At 39.4% G+C, this 19,265-nt stretch overlaps 1 pseudogene; it reads left to right on the top strand.

The window, feature by feature from the left end:
• Positions 1-3,581: 3,581 nt before the first annotated feature.
• On the top strand, positions 3,582-17,502 carry LOC133899419 (kelch repeat-containing protein At3g27220-like; annotated as a pseudogene).
• The last annotated feature ends 1,763 nt before the right edge of the window (positions 17,503-19,265 follow it).

The following is a 19,265-nucleotide window of genomic DNA, read 5'->3' as shown; positions in this document are numbered from 1 at the left end:
ACCACAATGATAACTTACGTCCTTGGGGGTTCATTGTGTATCTCCCGTTTATTCTAAGAAACTGGCAAACATAATATCCATAAAGAACGGTGTCAAAACCTTGCTTGTGGCACTTCAAATAACAATGCAATGTATTCATGAGTTCAATATGACTCTTCGTCATAAATAGTGAGATACAAATATTAGAGGTTTGCTATTACCGTAAAGTGTGTACGGATCACCATCTTATCCGGCTTGGCCATATCATGTATCCCATTTTTCAGTACGTACCACTTGTAGGTCCTATTCGAATGCTAAGAAGTAATTATCAATTCATAAATGATATATGAGAATTTTTTTATATCTGTATAACGTCCATGAAATCTTGGTAGGATGATTGGAGGAGATCGGCTGAGTCAAGGATCACGAGTTTGCTCTACTTCAACACCAGTATTATATAAATAAAGTGGTCGCAATATGAATACTTATGTTAGGTTCTTGATCGATCATAAGTTAGGTGCAAAATAAACTTTTAGAATCAATTGACGTATCAAACTTACTTAAAATTATAGGGAGCTACGATGTAATCTTTGTTATATATTTTTACCATAGTTCTTCCTATATAGATCGATATAGTAAGTCTGCATGATGTAGTTATTTTTTTTATGACCCTTTATTTCTTCTTATTACTCTTTCTCTTATATAATCTGTCTGTATAAATCTTTCATCTTCACGTGAGGTCCATCGACGAGAATTGCGAATGCAACAGCTTCATTAGCTCAACCGGGAGATTTCCCACGATATTTTGTAGCAGCTATGCGAATGGACGACTACTTTATTGCGGGCTTCACGGAGGGAAAACAATCTCTTATGTTTAATCCAGCTCTACATGGCTCTGAAGAAAAATAGTACTATTTCCACAATGGTGCTGTGGTGTCCGTCAAGGTGTCCTGGTCGACAGCGTTCTATCGAGGATATGTTGTAATGTGGTTCAGTGAGGCTTCATGGGGCGGTTCACGTTTGTGTAATTACAATGGGGTTAATGAGAGAATTGTATTATGTGATTCTTTCAAGACTGACACTGTCATCTCGATAAGGATGCTCTTGGTTCGATCTTTGTTGGAATAATTCTATATTGGTTGTACAAAGAAAATGCGCACAACTTAATATTGGCTAGCATTTAGGATGCAGAAAGGCCTTTCGATCTTTCGATCTTACATCTTTTTGATGACTAGTTACTATATATATATATATATATATATATATATATATATATATATATATATATATATATTTTGTCTTTTGAGTATGTTCGAGTTCGTGGTTACCTGTATATTTCTAGCTTTCTTCTGCAAGGTGTTACGTGAAGGACCAGTTGTTTCAGAAACGAAAACGTTCAGTTTATGTTGATGGAATAAGTGCATTGCAGTTTTGTAAGAAAGGAAAGGAAAAATCGAGTAGAACACATGGAAGGGACAGGAAAGCATCATTATTGGACTCGGAGTAGGACTGAGCATGCATGCAATATATGCTATATCCAATCGCTGGCGCGGAACACCACCGCCGCAAGCAAAGAAAGAATGAACTCGACGAAGACGAACGGCGATGGAGGAGACGGCGTCGTCGAGCACGACGGTTCCACGTCCACCAGTACAGCCTGCTCAGGACGCTGGGCCTCGTCCAGTCCTGCACCTTCGCCGTCGGCGGCTACGACTGGGCCATGTACCACGTGGTGGTGGGCCCCTTCATGGTCACGAGCGACGCCTACTGCGACGTGCGGGAGGTGTTCGGCTTCACGCTGGTCGACCAGGCCACCGGGAGGCCTTGCGCCCGGAACGCGGAAGCAGTACAAGAAGCATTAACGGAGATACTCTTATCATCGTCGTTTTAAAATCGTTAATCAGTGTTAAATTTTGAACCGATACTGATTATTTAGATATAAAATTAACATTAAAAATTATTATCAGTGTCCATTTATAGATCAAACCGGTACTGATAATACACGTATCAATATTGATTGGTATTACCAACCAGCACTAATATGTACACTATTAGCGCCGATTTGTTTTTACCAACCGATACTGATGGGTATTTCTCGCCCTTTTTAAGATGTGACGGTTACCGTCAATACCGTGACATTTTCAAATTTTAGCTGTTGCCGGCAATAGTATATGATATATTTATAGACACACGTATAAATTTAATTTACGAGACGTCAAGTTTTATCATAACATATATACACAAGCACATATAAATTTCATTTCTAAAATATCAAGTCTCGTCATAGTATATATACACCATATATATGTGAGGTTTCATTACAACAATAAAAAAAGAGTTTAAGGTTTTTTGCTAATCGAATGTTATAAACTCTGTTTTTTCTTGTTAGATGAAGGTAAGGAGAGATGAGCCAAATACATGGAACTCACCGGTTGAACTGATGACTCGATCATTGATGAACCCGATAAATTATTCTTGTAGTGCGTTGATTTCAATGGCCATGAGTCGATCTCTGGATAGCACGAGTAGCTGCAATTTCAAGAATTGATAAAATCAATCTTTATGAACACGTGTTGGACCTAAAAATTAGTCATCAAAATGTATGTCGCATACCTCAGCATTGACCACCTGGTATGACGCGTCTCCGTTGAATTCGTGTATGAAATACATTATATAAAAACCACATAAATTATTGTCCAAGTCCTGCTTTCTACTAGGAAAGTCATGTCAGACAATTCATTCTTTTATGAATAGCCAATGTCTAACACTCTTCTTAATGTATCGTAGGTACACTCTACATTTATGTGATTATTATCGTAAGTAGACTTAGATTCAATCAAATCAAATATTACAATAGCAATAACAAAATGATCAGGTTTTACCTTTGTAGTAAGTCAATGATAGGTTGGTAGGTTTTTTTTGGATTATTTTGTGAGTCGGAGACAACGATCTTACTAATGTCTGGCTGGATGACAAGGAGGATCCAGCGATAACTGCACATAGGTCACTCTAGGTTAGTTGGTCCTAATTTCTAACTAGGTATTGCTAAAAAATAGTAGAACATTCATAATGGGAAACACATAACTATAGTGGTAGAGCAAAAGTATGTATTTCTTCAATTGTATCACTGTCCCGGTGGATGCAGGTTACTGCATCTGCTCATGCAGACGGACTCATTTATTAGTATAAAAAATCATCTTCATATGAGTAACCAATCACAGTCTCAACTCTTGCATCTACTCATGTGATCTCATATTCGATCAACTAAACAAAAACTCAACTTAGCTTATCCAGACAGGTATAAACCAAAATAATCTTCTTTCCAACAAATATAACTTCGCTCGATCTACATCGCCTAAACATATATATATACACACACACACAGTTCATACGGACAACCAATCAGGCACCACGTGTTCCTCATAGACACGTGGGTCCGGAACCCCACGATCCCATTCCCCACTTGCGCCGCCAGAACTGGGAGCCAGAGGCGCCCAAACCGCGGTGATTTCGCGCCATTCCTGTCTCCTTCGGGCTCCCACGGAAGCTTCACCCATGCCGTCGTCATTTCCTCCTCGCTCCCTCCCCCCTTGTGCCCTCACTCCTGCCGATCGAACTCGCCATGGCCGCCTCGAAGCCCCTGCCACTCCACCTCGCCGTGCTGCTCGTGCTCGTCGCCGACTTCCTCTGGGTCTCCTCCTCTCGCCGAATCACCGCTCTCTCATCCTCCTCCAAAATGGTAGCCACGCCGCGCCCGCATTGCCCTAACAACAAATTCCGTTGTTCTAACCACTACTCCTCTCGTGAGCGCAGGTGAAGCGGAAGCGCGCCAAAGCGGTGGAGCGTCTGATGGGGCACCTGAACGCGACGTACGCCGACCTGTCGCCGCCGCACTGGGCCTAGGAGGAGATTCCCGCGGCGCCAGTGCCACGCCTCGACGGGGAGTCCGTGCAGATTGGGGATCTCCTCTACGTCTTCGCCGGGTACGAGAGCCTCGACCATGTGAGAAACTCAAACTTTTCTGAGCTAATACCGCATTGTCACTATGGAAGCTTTCCTTTTTGCAATATTTTCATCACCTCTTTCAGCGACTCAGTCGAATGCATGCTTCACTGAAAGGGTTTAATTGTTAGTGTTAGTTAGGTTGTGCTGGTAAATGCTCAGAATCGAAGCATGGGCTAATTCAATCACATTATATAGCTGAACAAACTTGTGTCCTATGAACTTCATTCATTTAGCTGTTAGGTTTGAATTTTTCATGTGTAGCATAGAATTGGAGCATAGTTCATTGCGAAGCAAATCGTGCGCATATATCATTGATCATGTCTAGCTGTTAGGTTCCAACTTCTGTGGGGATAGCTCATAATGTTCAAGACTTCAAATAGTAGGATCTGTACTATCAATGCGTTGGTGTGAGCAAGAGCAAGCATTTCTTATATTTGACAAATGATTTCTGTGGTGACAGGTTGACAATATCCTCCCTTTCTTATATATTGCTTTGCTCCTCGCATTTTCAGGTCCATTGTCATGTGGATGTGTACAATCTCACTTCAAACACATGGACTGAAATGTTTGATATGCCCAAGGAGATGGCACATTCAGATTAGGAATGGTGACAGATGGTAGATACATTTATGCAGTTTTTGGACAGTATGGATCACAATGTCGTGCCTCCATAAATCGCAACTTCATGTTAGACACAGAGACAAAATAGTGGCATGAATTGCTTATGTGTTTGCTATATTTTTTTTTTTGGCTTCTAACAGTATGCAATAATGGGCATGCTCGTTTAGAATTTGGTTCTACCCCATCGGCATTGCCCATTTAGGTTTTCATTTTTAATTTTGCATCATGCTAATGTCATAGCTCTTCGGACTACACCTATTTTGAAAGATGTATAACAGTTGAGCAGTTTAGATGCCTAACTGCCAAAGAATCAAGTTGTAGTATTATGTCTGGAGATCAATCTTTTAGTATGTCATGTGATAGACTTAAGCCTACAAAATGAGCGATACAGGGCCTTCATAGAGTTCATCTACCTGTAAAGGCCCTTAATCTACTGCCAGGGAATAGTTTTAAAATCTGCTGTGATGATTTATTACTTGCAATGGGTATTTCTGTACTTGTTCCATGCACATAGGACAAATAAAATGTAATCTTATTTTGTCAAACCTGTCAGGTATGCACCTGCTACTCAGCTTTAGCATGGGCGACTCCATGTGATGGGTGGAGGCAAAGAAGACCATCATAAACCTAGATTGGAGCACTGGAGCCTTGCTGTTAAGGATGGCAAGGCACTGGAGAATGAGTGGCGTGTTGAAATACCCATACCACATGGTGGACCTCATAGGTATGTAGGAGTGGACTTGTGTCATTTACTTATTTGGATGCTGAAAGGACAATGATGTCGCCTAGAGGGGGGTGAATATGCGTTTTTACAAAAATTCAACCATTTCTACCGTTGGCCTAAACTTGCAGCGGAATATAAACTAACGAGTTTTTCACAAGAGAAAAACCTAAATATGCTAGGCTCAACTAGTGCACAATCACCCTAAATAAGTGTGGAAATTACAATCCTAAGGTGACAAAAATTACTCAATTCTAGCAAGAGATATGCAATAAAACATAAATTGAAAAAGGCTGAAAATACTGTTCATATGTCTGGAATTACTGTTCACCCCGGAGTCTCCGGTGTAGTCCGGATACTCCGGTGTGTACAGGTCCGGAAACTCCGGTAAAGTCCGGATTCTCCGGTTTCTGTACAGAACAGAGCCCGAAACTGAATAAAATTAATGAGTGGAGAGTTCTAGCTCAAACCAAGTGATGTCGTGTGTTCCCGGAGATGATTCCAAGTAGATTCACGAAGAACCTACACTCAAATACACACAAACAAGTAGATCGAGCAATATGCACAAAGATTTGAGTAAGAATATAAAAGTAAGGAAACAAGAGAGGAGACGCAAAGAATTGTTTCCCGAAGTTCGGATTCACCACCGTGAATCCTACGTCTCCGTTGAGGAAGCTCCAACGAGCCGGGTCTCTTTCAACCGCTTTCCTCTCCAAGCTCGGTCACACTTGAGCTCGGTTTCCACTAACTTGATCTCTTTCCTTCCGGAGGTGAGATCGACCTTCACAAACTTTCCGCGGCTCACCACAAGCACGGGAGCTCACCGGCGACACCTAGCCGGCTAGGAGGCTTCACCTCCAAGAGTAACAAACGCTTCGAGAACTTCTTGTCAAGAACTCAAGTGCTCAAGAATGGATTTAGCTCACTTGCACTCAATCTTCCAATCTCTCAACCCAACTCACTTTTCTTCTCAAATCACACACTAGAATGGAGTGGGAGGGAGTTCTTTTGGCTCTAGAGGATGTTCTTTTCGTGCCCTTGCAGCAGCCCCAAAGGATGGGGTGAGTGGGGTATAAATAGCCCACTCCAAACAACTAGCCGTTACTGTTTTTGACAGAACTGACCGGAGTATCCGGTGAACACCGGAGTATCCAGCCCTAAATCCAAATACGGCGTCAGAACGGTCACAGAATGTGTCAGAACTAGCCGTTATGCTCTTTTCTGGACTTTTACCGGAGTATCCGGCCTACACCGGAGTCTCCGGTCGACACTTAACCCAGAAAACACCCCCGGAGACTTCCCGGAGTCTCCGGCCACTCCAGGTACCGGAGTATCCGGACTTCACCGGAGTATCCGGACTACACCGGAGTCTCCGGCCTTTCCAGGTACCGGAGAATCCGGTCTTCACCGGAGTCTCCGAGTACAGCACAGCTGACCTCCGAAAAACGGCGATAACTTTTGATCCCGGAGTCCGATTTCGACGATTTTGGACTCTATGGAAAGCTTATTCAGAGGACTACTCATCCCAACTGAATTCATGACCTAAAACACAAATGATAAAATTAGGAACACTCCAAAACCCATTTTGGACACTTCCCCACTTTCCGCTCCGGACTCTTAACAACAAACTCTCACTTTGGGTTTGGTTGGGAACTCTTGAGCACTGAGACGCGACAATTAGCTCACGTTGCATCCCTCTTAATAGTGCGGCATACCTATACTCAAATTCAAAGATAAAACTCGTTTGAACCACTTTGAGCATTTGAAAACTTTCAAGTACCGCTTCTTTTTCTTTCAAACCTTGAGGGTTGCCAACTTCCATATATTCTTCACTCCATCTCTTCTTGATTCTTCATATGATTGATGTGAATCATCCATAGCTTCACATAGCCTCGCACGGTCCATCGGCGCAAAGCCTTCACTCGCTCTTCACCACCGCCTTGGTCCTTCGGCGCCAAGCCATTTGCTTACCCTTCACCACGGATGGTCCATCGCAGCCGAGTCTTGCTTGCCCTTCACCGTCTTGCCATAGAAAACCACTTTGTATTCGACATCTTCAAGAAATTCACTTTTTCATATATGGAGTCTACTCTTGTTCTTCACTCTTGGCATATATGATTTCAATTCAACTTATGCCTTTTTATGGATCCTAATCCCAACTCACTCTCAAGCACAAAGTACATGGGTTAGTCCATAAAACTCTATTAACAAGTCATACCTTTAGTTACTTGATCTCCACAAGTAACTTAGCCTTCAAGCTTATTGCTAATCTTATTGAGCTTCTTCTTCTTCTTATGAGCATCACTAAAAGCTCATTTAGCTAGATGCATATTTCTCCTCTATGCATCACATCCGAGCATCACCTAGAGCTCATTCATCTTGATGTACTTTCAATCTTCCTATTCACCTAGAGTTCATGCATGTCTCTTCTCCATGCATCACCTATTGAACAACCTACTAACAATCTCAACAACATTGTTAGTCCATATGTATTGTCATTAATTACCAAAACCACACATAAGGGCTAGATGCACTTTCAATCTCCCCCATTTTGGTAATTGATGACAATCTCACTAGATGATTATATTTGACGAAATTTAAAGTTCTAAGTATACATAGAGTCCGAAGATGAATGTATACAAAGAACAAGTTTTGGAAATACCAAATATCATAAAGATATTTGATATTGCCAAAACTAGTTTTACTAGCATCAAACACCACAAAGGTTTTGATGTTAGTTAAAAACCAACATATGTATATAGTAAACTCCCCCACAATCTATGCACGCGTGAATGAATTTTGAATATCATTGCATATATTGTCTTTCTCAAATTTTGGACGGAGTTTTCTTTATACATATCAAGCAAGCATGACAAAGTATGTATGAAGATGAATATGCTCATGCAAAGCAGACCTTTCACCTTATTTCTCAAAGGCAACCATTCAAATTCTTCCCTAATTGACATCTTCCCCATATAAGCAAATTATCCTCCATAAGCAAAGCCCTCTTACAAAATATAACATCTAGTCCAAATTCTCCCCCAATTGACATCAATGCCAAAATGGAATCATCGAAACGAATTCTCCCTCAATTGACATCAAATTGGTAAGAATTAAGTAGGACTTGCTAAAAGAGAAATTTTTCCCAAAAATCATTCGAAGCACATTAGCTCTATCCCACAAAAGGAATCATCGAAAACTAGTGCAAGACCATGTATAGTGTAAACTCCTCATGATATGTGTATTTTCAAAATTTGAGTTAAACCAAATACACTTATCCAATTACGAGCTTTGTGAGGAGAACAAGCTACACAATAGGCCAAATGGGTTCAAAGAGATGCCAAAAGAGATTTTAAAAAGGAAATTCCAATTAAAACTTCAAAAGATATCAATTAGATACCTACAAGAGATACCAATTGAAAAAGATGCCAATTAAAATTCCAAAGGATATCAATTGAATACCTATAAGAGATATCAATTGAAAATTCAAAGCATACCAATTGAAACAATTGAAAGAGATACCAATTCCAATTGAAACTAATTCAATTGAAGGCAAATCAAGCATGAGTCCGAAATAAATATCCAAACACAAATGCAATGGATTAGGCTCTAAGTTGAACATAGCAAAATTGTTGACAATATAATGAATTTCTCGTTTATCACAAAGTATCAACATCACACGAGCATATATGTCCAAAAGAGCAATTTAAAGCGGACTAAAAACCTCAAGCCAAAGATTTTGCAATTTTCATCAATATTGCATATAGAAGCAACTCAAGCATTTGATATGAAATCTTTTGCATATTTGGGATTGGATGAATCATAAACATGATTATAGAGTTCCCACAAAAATTTGCTACTTCAAATTGTTCATATTTGCAATAAAGAGGTTTTAAGCACTTGCAAGAAAAACACATTTTTGCAAGACATTTTCATGATATGATGCAATCTACACAAGATTGAATCTTTGAAATGAAATGCATAAATCAAGAACAAATTACTTGGAATGATATTGAATTGCTTACTTTGATATGGTCCTTCTCTTGATTCCAATTGAAATTGAAGGAGATGGTTTTCTTTGTAGATACCAATTGAAAGATAAAGACCTTCTTCATGAAAAATCCAATTGAAAGGACAAAATCATCTTCATGAATTTCAATTGAAATGAGCTTCTACTTGAAAGGACCTTCATTATGATTATTTCAAGCATCCAATGCATCTTCATTGTACCTAAAAACTCATTCAAGTACAATTTGATCCCCAAACTCATTGGATCCGAAGAGGTTAGCAAAAACACCATATAGAGCAAACTCTCCCATAAATTTGTGCATATTGATATGACATAGAAGTGATAACAATTGAAGTTCATACCAATAGATAGATACCGATTGAAAATATATATCACATGAAGGTATATACCAATTGAAGTCAAATGAAAGCTTTATGCACATTTTAGATAATAAAAATACTTGAGAGAGACTTACTCTAAATATAGGATCAAAGAAAGCAAACATGTTATCGATTTTAACATTTAAGTCAAACAAGCATGCTCGTCACTTTCAAGATCCAATAAGATATAATTTGGACAAAAATAGCATATAAGACTTGAGAATACCAAATGAAAGGCACAAAATTAAAAGATTGTCCAAATTACATCTAAGACAAAGATCAACAAATGATCGCTCTCAAAGTTCAACAAGTGAACTAAGCAAGATTTGAGCATATAAAGAATAGAATTGCATTCATGCTCAAAAACTTATCTCAAGCAAGTATATAGAAAATGATATAAGCATTGAGATAGCAAGTTTCCAAAGACTCCAAAAAGGAAAGTTTCCTTGAAAAAACCAATATTCCTAACATAGGAGTTAAATGAAATCTTTCACATAGAAGGAAGTCACTTGAAAACAAGAATTGAAACAAAGATGATCAACAAGGATTACCACTTGTATTATTACCAATTGTAAGAAGACAATGGTATATGGAGATATCACAAGTCGGTAATTGCAACAAGGCATGGATCAACTTTCTTTCAAGAAGCATGAAGGAAGGATTTTAGAAATCAAACACATGCTTCAAACATATTCCTCACAAAGTCAACTATTACAAGAAAACACAAATAAAAACAATAGTTGATACAGTTCTGCTGAACTGACCCGGAGTATCCGGTGAATACCGGAGACTCCGGTCCTTTTTATCAAAAGAATAAATATTAACCGAGGCTCTCTGGCGGAGTCTCTCTCGGAGACTCCGGCAAAAATATTTTCTCCTACCGGAGTGTCCGGTGAACACCGGAGACTCCGGTCTTTTTCAACAAAAATAAATGCTTAACCGAGACTCTCTGCCGGAGTCTACCTCGGAGACTCCGGACTAAAAACACAAACTACCGGAGTATCCGGTGAACACCGGAGACTCCGGACAATGAAAGCAATTGTTGATTTGATCCAAATGAGAAATGATTCAAATTAAAAATCTTGAGATTGAAAAGATCACTAGATAACCACCACGAATCTCAAGTTTCAATTTAAACCAAAAGCGGATCAATTAATGGATTTTTGCAAAAATGAGAGCTTTACATGAGCTTGACATACCACATAGATGCTAGATAAACAATAATATCAATTCTAAATGGTATTGCTCAAATGTTCACAAATTATGGGTATTTAAGATGCATAAGCATAATACTCCCGCATAATGTGATAATCCATTAATATCTCCAAAAGTGAGCCAAATAGAATTCAATAAGACGAATAAGATCAAATAAGGCTCCAAAACCACAATCAACACATGAAAGTGCAATGCATCCTACACATACTAGATATATGACCTACACATACTAGTTGGTAAGAAAAAGCTAGATGCACTTAGAAACAAATTCATAGCACACTTAGCAAGCAATCAAGACATGTATTGATATATAAAAATAGTCATGACAAGATTGCAATAAAGTCTACACATGCTAGCATAAGCATAAACTTTAAACAAGCATAGATACATAATCTACACATGCAAAGAGCTAGAAACTTCTAGAAAAGGTGTAGAACAATAAATCTAGCACAATGAACAAAAATATGAATTTAAGGCATTGTGATAGAGAGTTACCTTCATAGAGTGACATTGGGTAAAAATAAATATAATTCCATAAAACTTGACTCTTTAATCAATTAGATAAATCTTCAAATAATTAGCCAAGTCTCCAATACCCTCCATTTCACCAAGAGACTAAATACAAATTTTACTTAAAGAAATATTAGTCTCAAAGCACAAAACATAGGATGAGCTCCCCATATATATGTGCATCCAAGTTTTTTGAATTACTTGTAATATGCACTTGGTTCATTAAGAATCTAGAGGAGTTTACCCTATATTTTGAGTTAAGGTACAAAATAACTTTACAATGAAAATACTTGTGCTAAGAATGAACTTACAACCATGAAATCATATAAATTAAGTTCATCTTTCATAGCCATCACAAAGTATCCATCACCTACATTATTAACAAGATCTTGCTCTACTAGAGAGCCGTTAAAAGCATCATATTACACAAAGTATAAATTTTGCTCAAATTTTACCTAGCCACATTCAAATGCTCACGACCATAAAAAAAAACGTGAATCTTTGTATCTATGCTAAGCTAAGTGGCTAGATAGTTCAAGTTAGATACTTGTTACCGAGATGTCATTGAAGATAGAAATAAAGCAATAATCCACACTCTTGGCACTTCTTTCCAAATGTCATGAGAAAGCCCAATTTGAACGATTCTTGAGATGAGATATTCAATATAGTTCTTCTCAAGTAAGCCAAGTCTTCAATACATCTCCAAGTACCTATTTAGCAAATTAAGTACTTTGTGGTACCCAAACCATGTTGGGTCCTTTAAGGTTAGTCATGAAAGATTTAGGCACCCAAATGGTTTTTTCATTAGCATGAGATGAACTAATCACCTTAGCAACATAAGTACCATTTTTAGCCTTCCTAAGCGATAAATCATTATCAATTGAAGAGTTAGGCTTAGGAATGTTACCAATAGGACAATTTTTACCAATATGTCCCTTGGCTCGGCAAATGTAGCAAATGCGGTGCTTATCCTTGCAAGATGCCTTCTCATCTTGCTTCTTGCTTGCTTCCTTGCCGGTGAGCCTCTTCCTTGATGACATAAGACCTTCATTTTTCATGTAGAGGCATGATGCAATTTTATGTCCCTTCTCATTGCATCCATAACACTTTCTCTTGCTTCTTCTTGTTTTCTTCTTTGGAAGTGTGGTCTTGTCATCAACCTTGTTGGAACACATAGAGGCATAGTGTCCCATACTTAAGCACTTGAAGCACTTGACATGAGCCATCTTCTTATCTTGGCTCTTGATCATGTCCTTCTCTTCCTTCCTCAAGGAGCAATCTCTCACATAGTGACCCTCCTTCTTGCACTTGAAGCAAGTGATGAAAGCCTTAATTTTCTTTTGATTTTGCCCTTTGATCATGACATTATTGGACTTGTTCTTCTTGTTGGATTTTGCATCAAGTCCATAATCTTTGTGCTTCTCACTTTTCCCTTTGCTATCAATATTACAAGCAACACTAGGGAAAATATTAGCTTTAGAGCAACAAAGATTAGTAGACAATTCATCATTGTATATAGAATTGACATTAAATGAATTGCTAGAACTAGCACATGTTAAATCAATATTATGCAAAGAATGTGTGCTAATGTCCACATGAGGTTTATAGGATTTTACCGTTGTTACCACATCCTCATGAGCTATTTCTAGCATGGCATGTGAGTCCACAAGACTTTCATGAGAGCACACAAGCTCATCATGATTTTCTTGCAAAGCCACATACTTGCTAGAAAGCTTTTCAACTTGAGCTCTTAGCTCAATATTTTCTTTCTCCAAAGATGCTACATAAGAATTAGAGTTAGTAGCATAAGCGTCATCAATAGGAAAAATAGTGGATTTGTCCTTAGATAAAACATTGTAATTAGGACATGACATTTCTAAATTCACTAGAGGCATAGAATCTAATTTATCAATCAAAGAAATATGTTTAACTTTAAGATCCCCATAAAGATTAGATAAAGAACTATGGGATTCTTGAAGTTCTTCATATTTCACATTTAAAGCTTTAAGTCCCTCAATTTTCTCAATAAGGAATTGTTCTTGCCTCTCAACGCTTTCTTCTAAGCCTTCCATGGTGGTCATGAGCTTTATCATTTTAGACATATTCTTTTTGCTCAAAAGATCAAATCCGAGCTCATCACTATCACTAGCACTAGAACTAGCATTAGCATTATTTATCTCACTTACCGATTTCCTTTTACCTTTTGCCATAAGGCATAATGGAGAATCGTTGTAAAGAGATGAGCATCTTGGAGAGGTGGATGCTTCTCCACCTAGACTTTGTCTCTCATAGACTTCTATTTCCTTCAAAATGTTAGTCTCACAAGTACTAGTGGAAATATATGCATCACTATGAGGACCAAGAATTATATCATCATGATAAATATGAATTTTAGCAATAGATGATATACAAGGCTTAACAACATTACTAGATATGAAAATTTCATTGCAAGTATTGTTAAAGTCCAAATGAGAGATTGGGCACTCACTTATCACACTCACCATTTCATTACCTTGCTCATTATTAAATGTTGGTGAAGTGGATGACGGAGTGACATCCTCTTGGACAAAAGAGAAAGTCATTTGGTGCTCTTCATGGTGTGATGATGAAGTAGAGCATTCCACAAATGACATCTTTGGAAGAAGTTCTTCTTCATCACATTTGGGCTTGTCATATCTTTCTTTAAGAGTAGTCCAAATCAGATGAGCGTCCTCAAGCGGCAAGATCGATTCAATAACATCTATGCTCAAATCATCAAATAAGACATTAGTAGCTTGAGCATTAAGATGTATGCATTTCTCTTCCTCTTCGGGTGATATGAGTTTATCATTAGGAGGAGAAATGCTCACATCTACAACTCGCTCTATTTGAGGACCCATAGCCCTAAAAATATTAAGCATGCGAGTACTCCAATCACAATAATTAGAACCATCTAAAAGGAGTGGCTCTACGTGCACTAATCCACTAGTCGACATCTTTACTCTCTAGACGGTAAAGCCCAAAAAGAGAGACTTGGCTCTGATACCAATTGAAAGGACAATGATGTCGCCTAGAGGGGGGTGAATATGCGTTTTTACAAAAATTCAACCATTTCTACCGTTGGCCTAAACTTGCAGCGGAATATAAACTAACGAGTTTTTCACAAGAGAAAAACCTAAATATGCTAGGCTCAACTAGTGCACAATCACCCTAAATAAGTGTGGAAATTACAATCCTAAGGTGACAAAAATTACTCAATTCTAGCAAGAGATATGCAATAAAACATAAATTGAAAAAGGCTGAAAATACTGTTCATATGTCTGGAATTACTGTTCACCCCGGAGTCTCCGGTGTAGTCCGGATACTCCGGTGTGTACAGGTCCGGAAACTCCGGTAAAGTCCGGATTCTCCGGTTTCTGTACAGAACAGAGCCCGAAACTGAATAAAATTAATGAGTGGAGAGTTCTAGCTCAAACCAAGTGATGTCGTGTGTTCCCGGAGATGATTCCAAGTAGATTCACGAAGAACCTACACTCAAATACACACAAACAAGTAGATCGAGCAATATGCACAAAGATTTGAGTAAGAATATAAAAGTAAGGAAACAAGAGAGGAGACGCAAAGAATTGTTTCCCGAAGTTCGGATTCACCACCGTGAATCCTACGTCTCCGTTGAGGAAGCTCCAACGAGCCGGGTCTCTTTCAACCGCTTTCCTCTCCAAGCTCGGTCACACTTGAGCTCGGTTTCCACTAACTTGATCTCTTTCCTTCCGGAGGTGAGATCGACCTTCACAAACTTTCCGCGGCTCACCACAAGCACGGGAGCTCACCGGCGACACCTAGCCGGCTAGGAGGCTTCACCTCCAAGAGTAACAAACGCTTCGAGAACTTCTTGTCAAGAACTCAAGTGCTCAAGAATGGATTTAGCTCACTTGCACTCAATCTTCCAATCTCTCAACCCAACTCACTTTTCTTCTCAAATCACACACTAGAATGGAGTGGGAGGGAGTTCTTTTGGCTCTAGAGGATGTTCTTTTCGTGCCCTTGCAGCAGCCCCAAAGGATGGGGTGAGTGGGGTATAAATAGCCCACTCCAAACAACTAGCCGTTACTGTTTTTGACAGAACTGACCGGAGTATCCGGTGAACACCGGAGTATCCAGCCCTAAATCCAAATACGGCGTCAGAACGGTCACAGAATGTGTCAGAACTAGCCGTTATGCTCTTTTCTGGACTTTTACCGGAGTATCCGGCCTACACCGGAGTCTCCGGTCGACACTTAACCCAGAAAACACCCCCGGAGACTTCCCGGAGTCTCCGGCCACTCCAGGTACCGGAGTATCCGGACTTCACCGGAGTATCCGGACTACACCGGAGTCTCCGGCCTTTCCAGGTACCGGAGAATCCGGTCTTCACCGGAGTCTCCGAGTACAGCACAGCTGACCTCCGAAAAACGGCGATAACTTTTGATCCCGGAGTCCGATTTCGACGATTTTGGACTCTATGGAAAGCTTATTCAGAGGGCTACTCATCCCAACTGAATTCATGACCTAAAACACAAATGATCAAATTAGGAACACTCCAAAACCCATTTTGGACACTTCCCCACTTTCCGCTCCGGACTCTTAACAACAAACTCTCACTTTGGGTTTGGTTGGGAACTCTTGAGCACTGAGACGCGACAATTAGCTCACGTTGCATCCCTCTTAATAGTGCGGCATACCTATACTCAAATTCAAAGATAAAACTCGTTTGAACCACTTTGAGCATTTGAAAACTTTCAAGTACCGCTTCTTTTTCTTTCAAACCTTGAGGGTTGCCAACTTCCATATATTCTTCACTCCATCTCTTCTTGATTCTTCATATGATTGATGTGAATCATCCATAGCTTCACATAGCCTCGCACGGTCCATCGGCGCAAAGCCTTCACTCGCTCTTCACCACCGCCTTGGTCCTTCGGCGCCAAGCCATTTGCTTACCCTTCACCACGGATGGTCCATCGCAGCCGAGTCTTGCTTGCCCTTCACCGTCTTGCCATAGAAAACCACATTGTATTCGACATCTTCAAGAAATTCACTTTTTCATATATGGAGTCTACTCTTGTTCTTCACTCTTGGCATATATGATTTCAATTCAACTTATGCCTTTTTATGGATCCTAATCCCAACTCACTCTCAAGCACAAAGTACATGGGTTAGTCCATAAAACTCTATTAACAAGTCATACCTTTAGTTACTTGATCTCCACAAGTAACTTAGCCTTCAAGCTTATTGCTAATCTTATTGAGCTTCTTCTTCTTCTTATGAGCATCACTAAAAGCTCATTTATCTAGATGCATATTTCTCCTCTATGCATCACATCCGAGCATCACCTAGAGCTCATTCATCTTGATGTACTTTCAATCTTCCTATTCACCTAGAGTTCATGCATGTCTCTTCTCCATGCATCACCTATTGAACAACCTACTAACAATCTCAACAACATTGTTAGTCCATATGTATTGCCATTAATTACCAAAACCACACATAGGGGCTAGATGCACTTTCAGATGCGATATTGATATATAGTGGCTTCTCTTAAGGGAGGCGCGAAGGTACCTAGCTTAGATTGCCATAAAAAAGGTACCTAGCTTGGATGCTTTTAATGTCTATCCTTTTATTGTGCTCTTGGCATTCTCTTGGTGGCAATTGCTTTGCATAAATTTCGTAGATGAACAATACTTTGTAATTGCTTACTTCTAATTTTTTTGTAGGGCATGTGTTGTAGCTAACATAAACTCTTCGTAATTGGTGGCCAAGAGGGTGACTTCATGGCTAAACCAGGCTCACCTATTTTTAAATGCGTACGGATGCATGGGGTATGTATTTGGTTCCAAATGAAGCTCAATTCATGACTTCCAAATGTATTTGGTTCCAAATGAAGCCACTTTGTAATTTTGCTTGTGGATGTTTGTTATTTAATGAATTCATGACTGTTCTCTCTCAATTTTGAAGTATGATTAAATGGATTAAAATTTACTATGCCATTTTTGCAGACATGGTCTGTCATTGGGTGTGCATGTCTTTCCGAATCAAGACAAACTTAGCTGGTTACTGGGATGTGTGGCTCTGTTTTACTTTTGGGCAGAGACATCGGGGCATGATAATCTAGCTCCTAAGAAAGTTGTTGACTGTATGTGGAGAACAAAACTACACCTTTAATCTTAAAAGTTTTGAGCTCTGACAGAGGTTGTTTGTATACTATAGATCTTTGTTGTGCTTTTGTATTCTAAAAGCTAGCGACCTCAGACAATTGCTCTTGTCCTGTACTTTGTTTTCGGATTCATATTATCTATTTGGGCTAGAGTTTCCTCACTTGGAAGTTGAATTTATATGATGTTTGCTTCTAAATTGCCCGAGTACTGACATAAGACCTTGTAGCTTGTAAGTACCACCTTATGCAGGGTTTCTAACACATGTTTCTGTAGATTAGACAAAACAGACTTTTATGTAGATTAGACAAAACAGATTTTTTCTATAGACCAGACAAAGCACACTTTCTAACTTTTGTTCATAATCCGAAGGTGAAAAACCAAGTTGAAATGTGATTTGGTTTATATGTAATGAATCATTGACAACATTAGATTTGAAATGATTTTGATTGGCATAAGCTTGTGTGTGATCTTATTTATAGCTAACCAAAGTTTCAATTGGAACAGACTATTTTAGAGTCTAGGAAATTATACCTCACCAGAACATCCGGTGTGTGGTTTTTTTATCATACCGGATAGTCCGGTGTTATGGTGAAGTGAACACCGGAGCATTTTCAGTGCTGAAGCAGAAATGGAAGCAAACACCGGATAGTCCGGTAATGGATTTTGAGAGCGCTGGAGTAGTTTCTGCAGAAAAGAGATTTTTAGCGCTAAGTTTGATTATGTACGTCGAATAGTCCGGTGCTGAGATTGTGAAGACCGGAGAATGCACCAGATCTTTTATTGCAGAGAGGATGCAGAAGGGTGGTTTGGTGGATTGACATATTCCAGATTATTCGATGATGGATATGAGATCACCAGAATCTTTCACCGGACCTTTTTTTGCAGAGAGCAAAATTTTTCTGAAATAGATAGTGTTACAATCATCGGATGGTCTGGTTTTCAGGAGCAGAACACACCGGAACATTTGGTGTTCACATTTTCTGCAAAATGTGCTCTGAATTGATGTTTTTGATTTTGTGCTAACCTGGAGATGTTTTGGAGTGTAAAGAAATATGTTTGCTTGTTTTAAGGTGTGCAGGTGACGGATGAAACTTGGCGGTTGACGGTGGGTGATCGGGGCTAAACGGATGTTTGGTGTCGAACGATCAAGGAAGGCTACTCGTAAAGGTCAAGTAAAGCATGAAACGGAGGATGAAGATGGTGTGTTAACAAAGTCAAGCGAATGAGATGCCGGTATAAGTGACAAGGCGACCCGAGGGATCAGTAGCGAGAGAGACTTATCGACGGTTAATATCGCAAGACGGAGGACACACGTCATCATCAAAGCGCTTGCTTCAGGTGGAAGCAAGTGGCGGCTAGTCACGCTTTGAGAAGCATGCTAGAGTTTCGTGGTTTGGCTCAAAATCGTGAAAGGACTGAAGGAGTACATGACATCATTATAAAGCTTGCGTTAAGGCGAAGCTAAGTCATGAAGGCGTCGAGGCCGTCCGATGAATAGAGAAGAAAATAGACCGAAATATCATCGGTGGTAGGTAGGAGTGTACTACAAGAGAGGGATATTTTGGAAAAAAGATAAGAAACTTGAGGATCAAGTTTCCTAGATCTATAAATAGAGAGGTATGACTATGAGAGAGTATGAACTAATCATTTGAGCC

The sequence above is a fragment of the Phragmites australis genome, chromosome 18 (genome assembly GCF_958298935.1).
Source record: "Phragmites australis chromosome 18, lpPhrAust1.1, whole genome shotgun sequence".
In the NCBI taxonomy this organism is placed as follows: domain Eukaryota; kingdom Viridiplantae; phylum Streptophyta; class Magnoliopsida; order Poales; family Poaceae; genus Phragmites; species Phragmites australis.
Note: the sequence above shows the minus strand (reverse complement) of the source record. Positions and strands in the feature narration are given on the sequence as shown.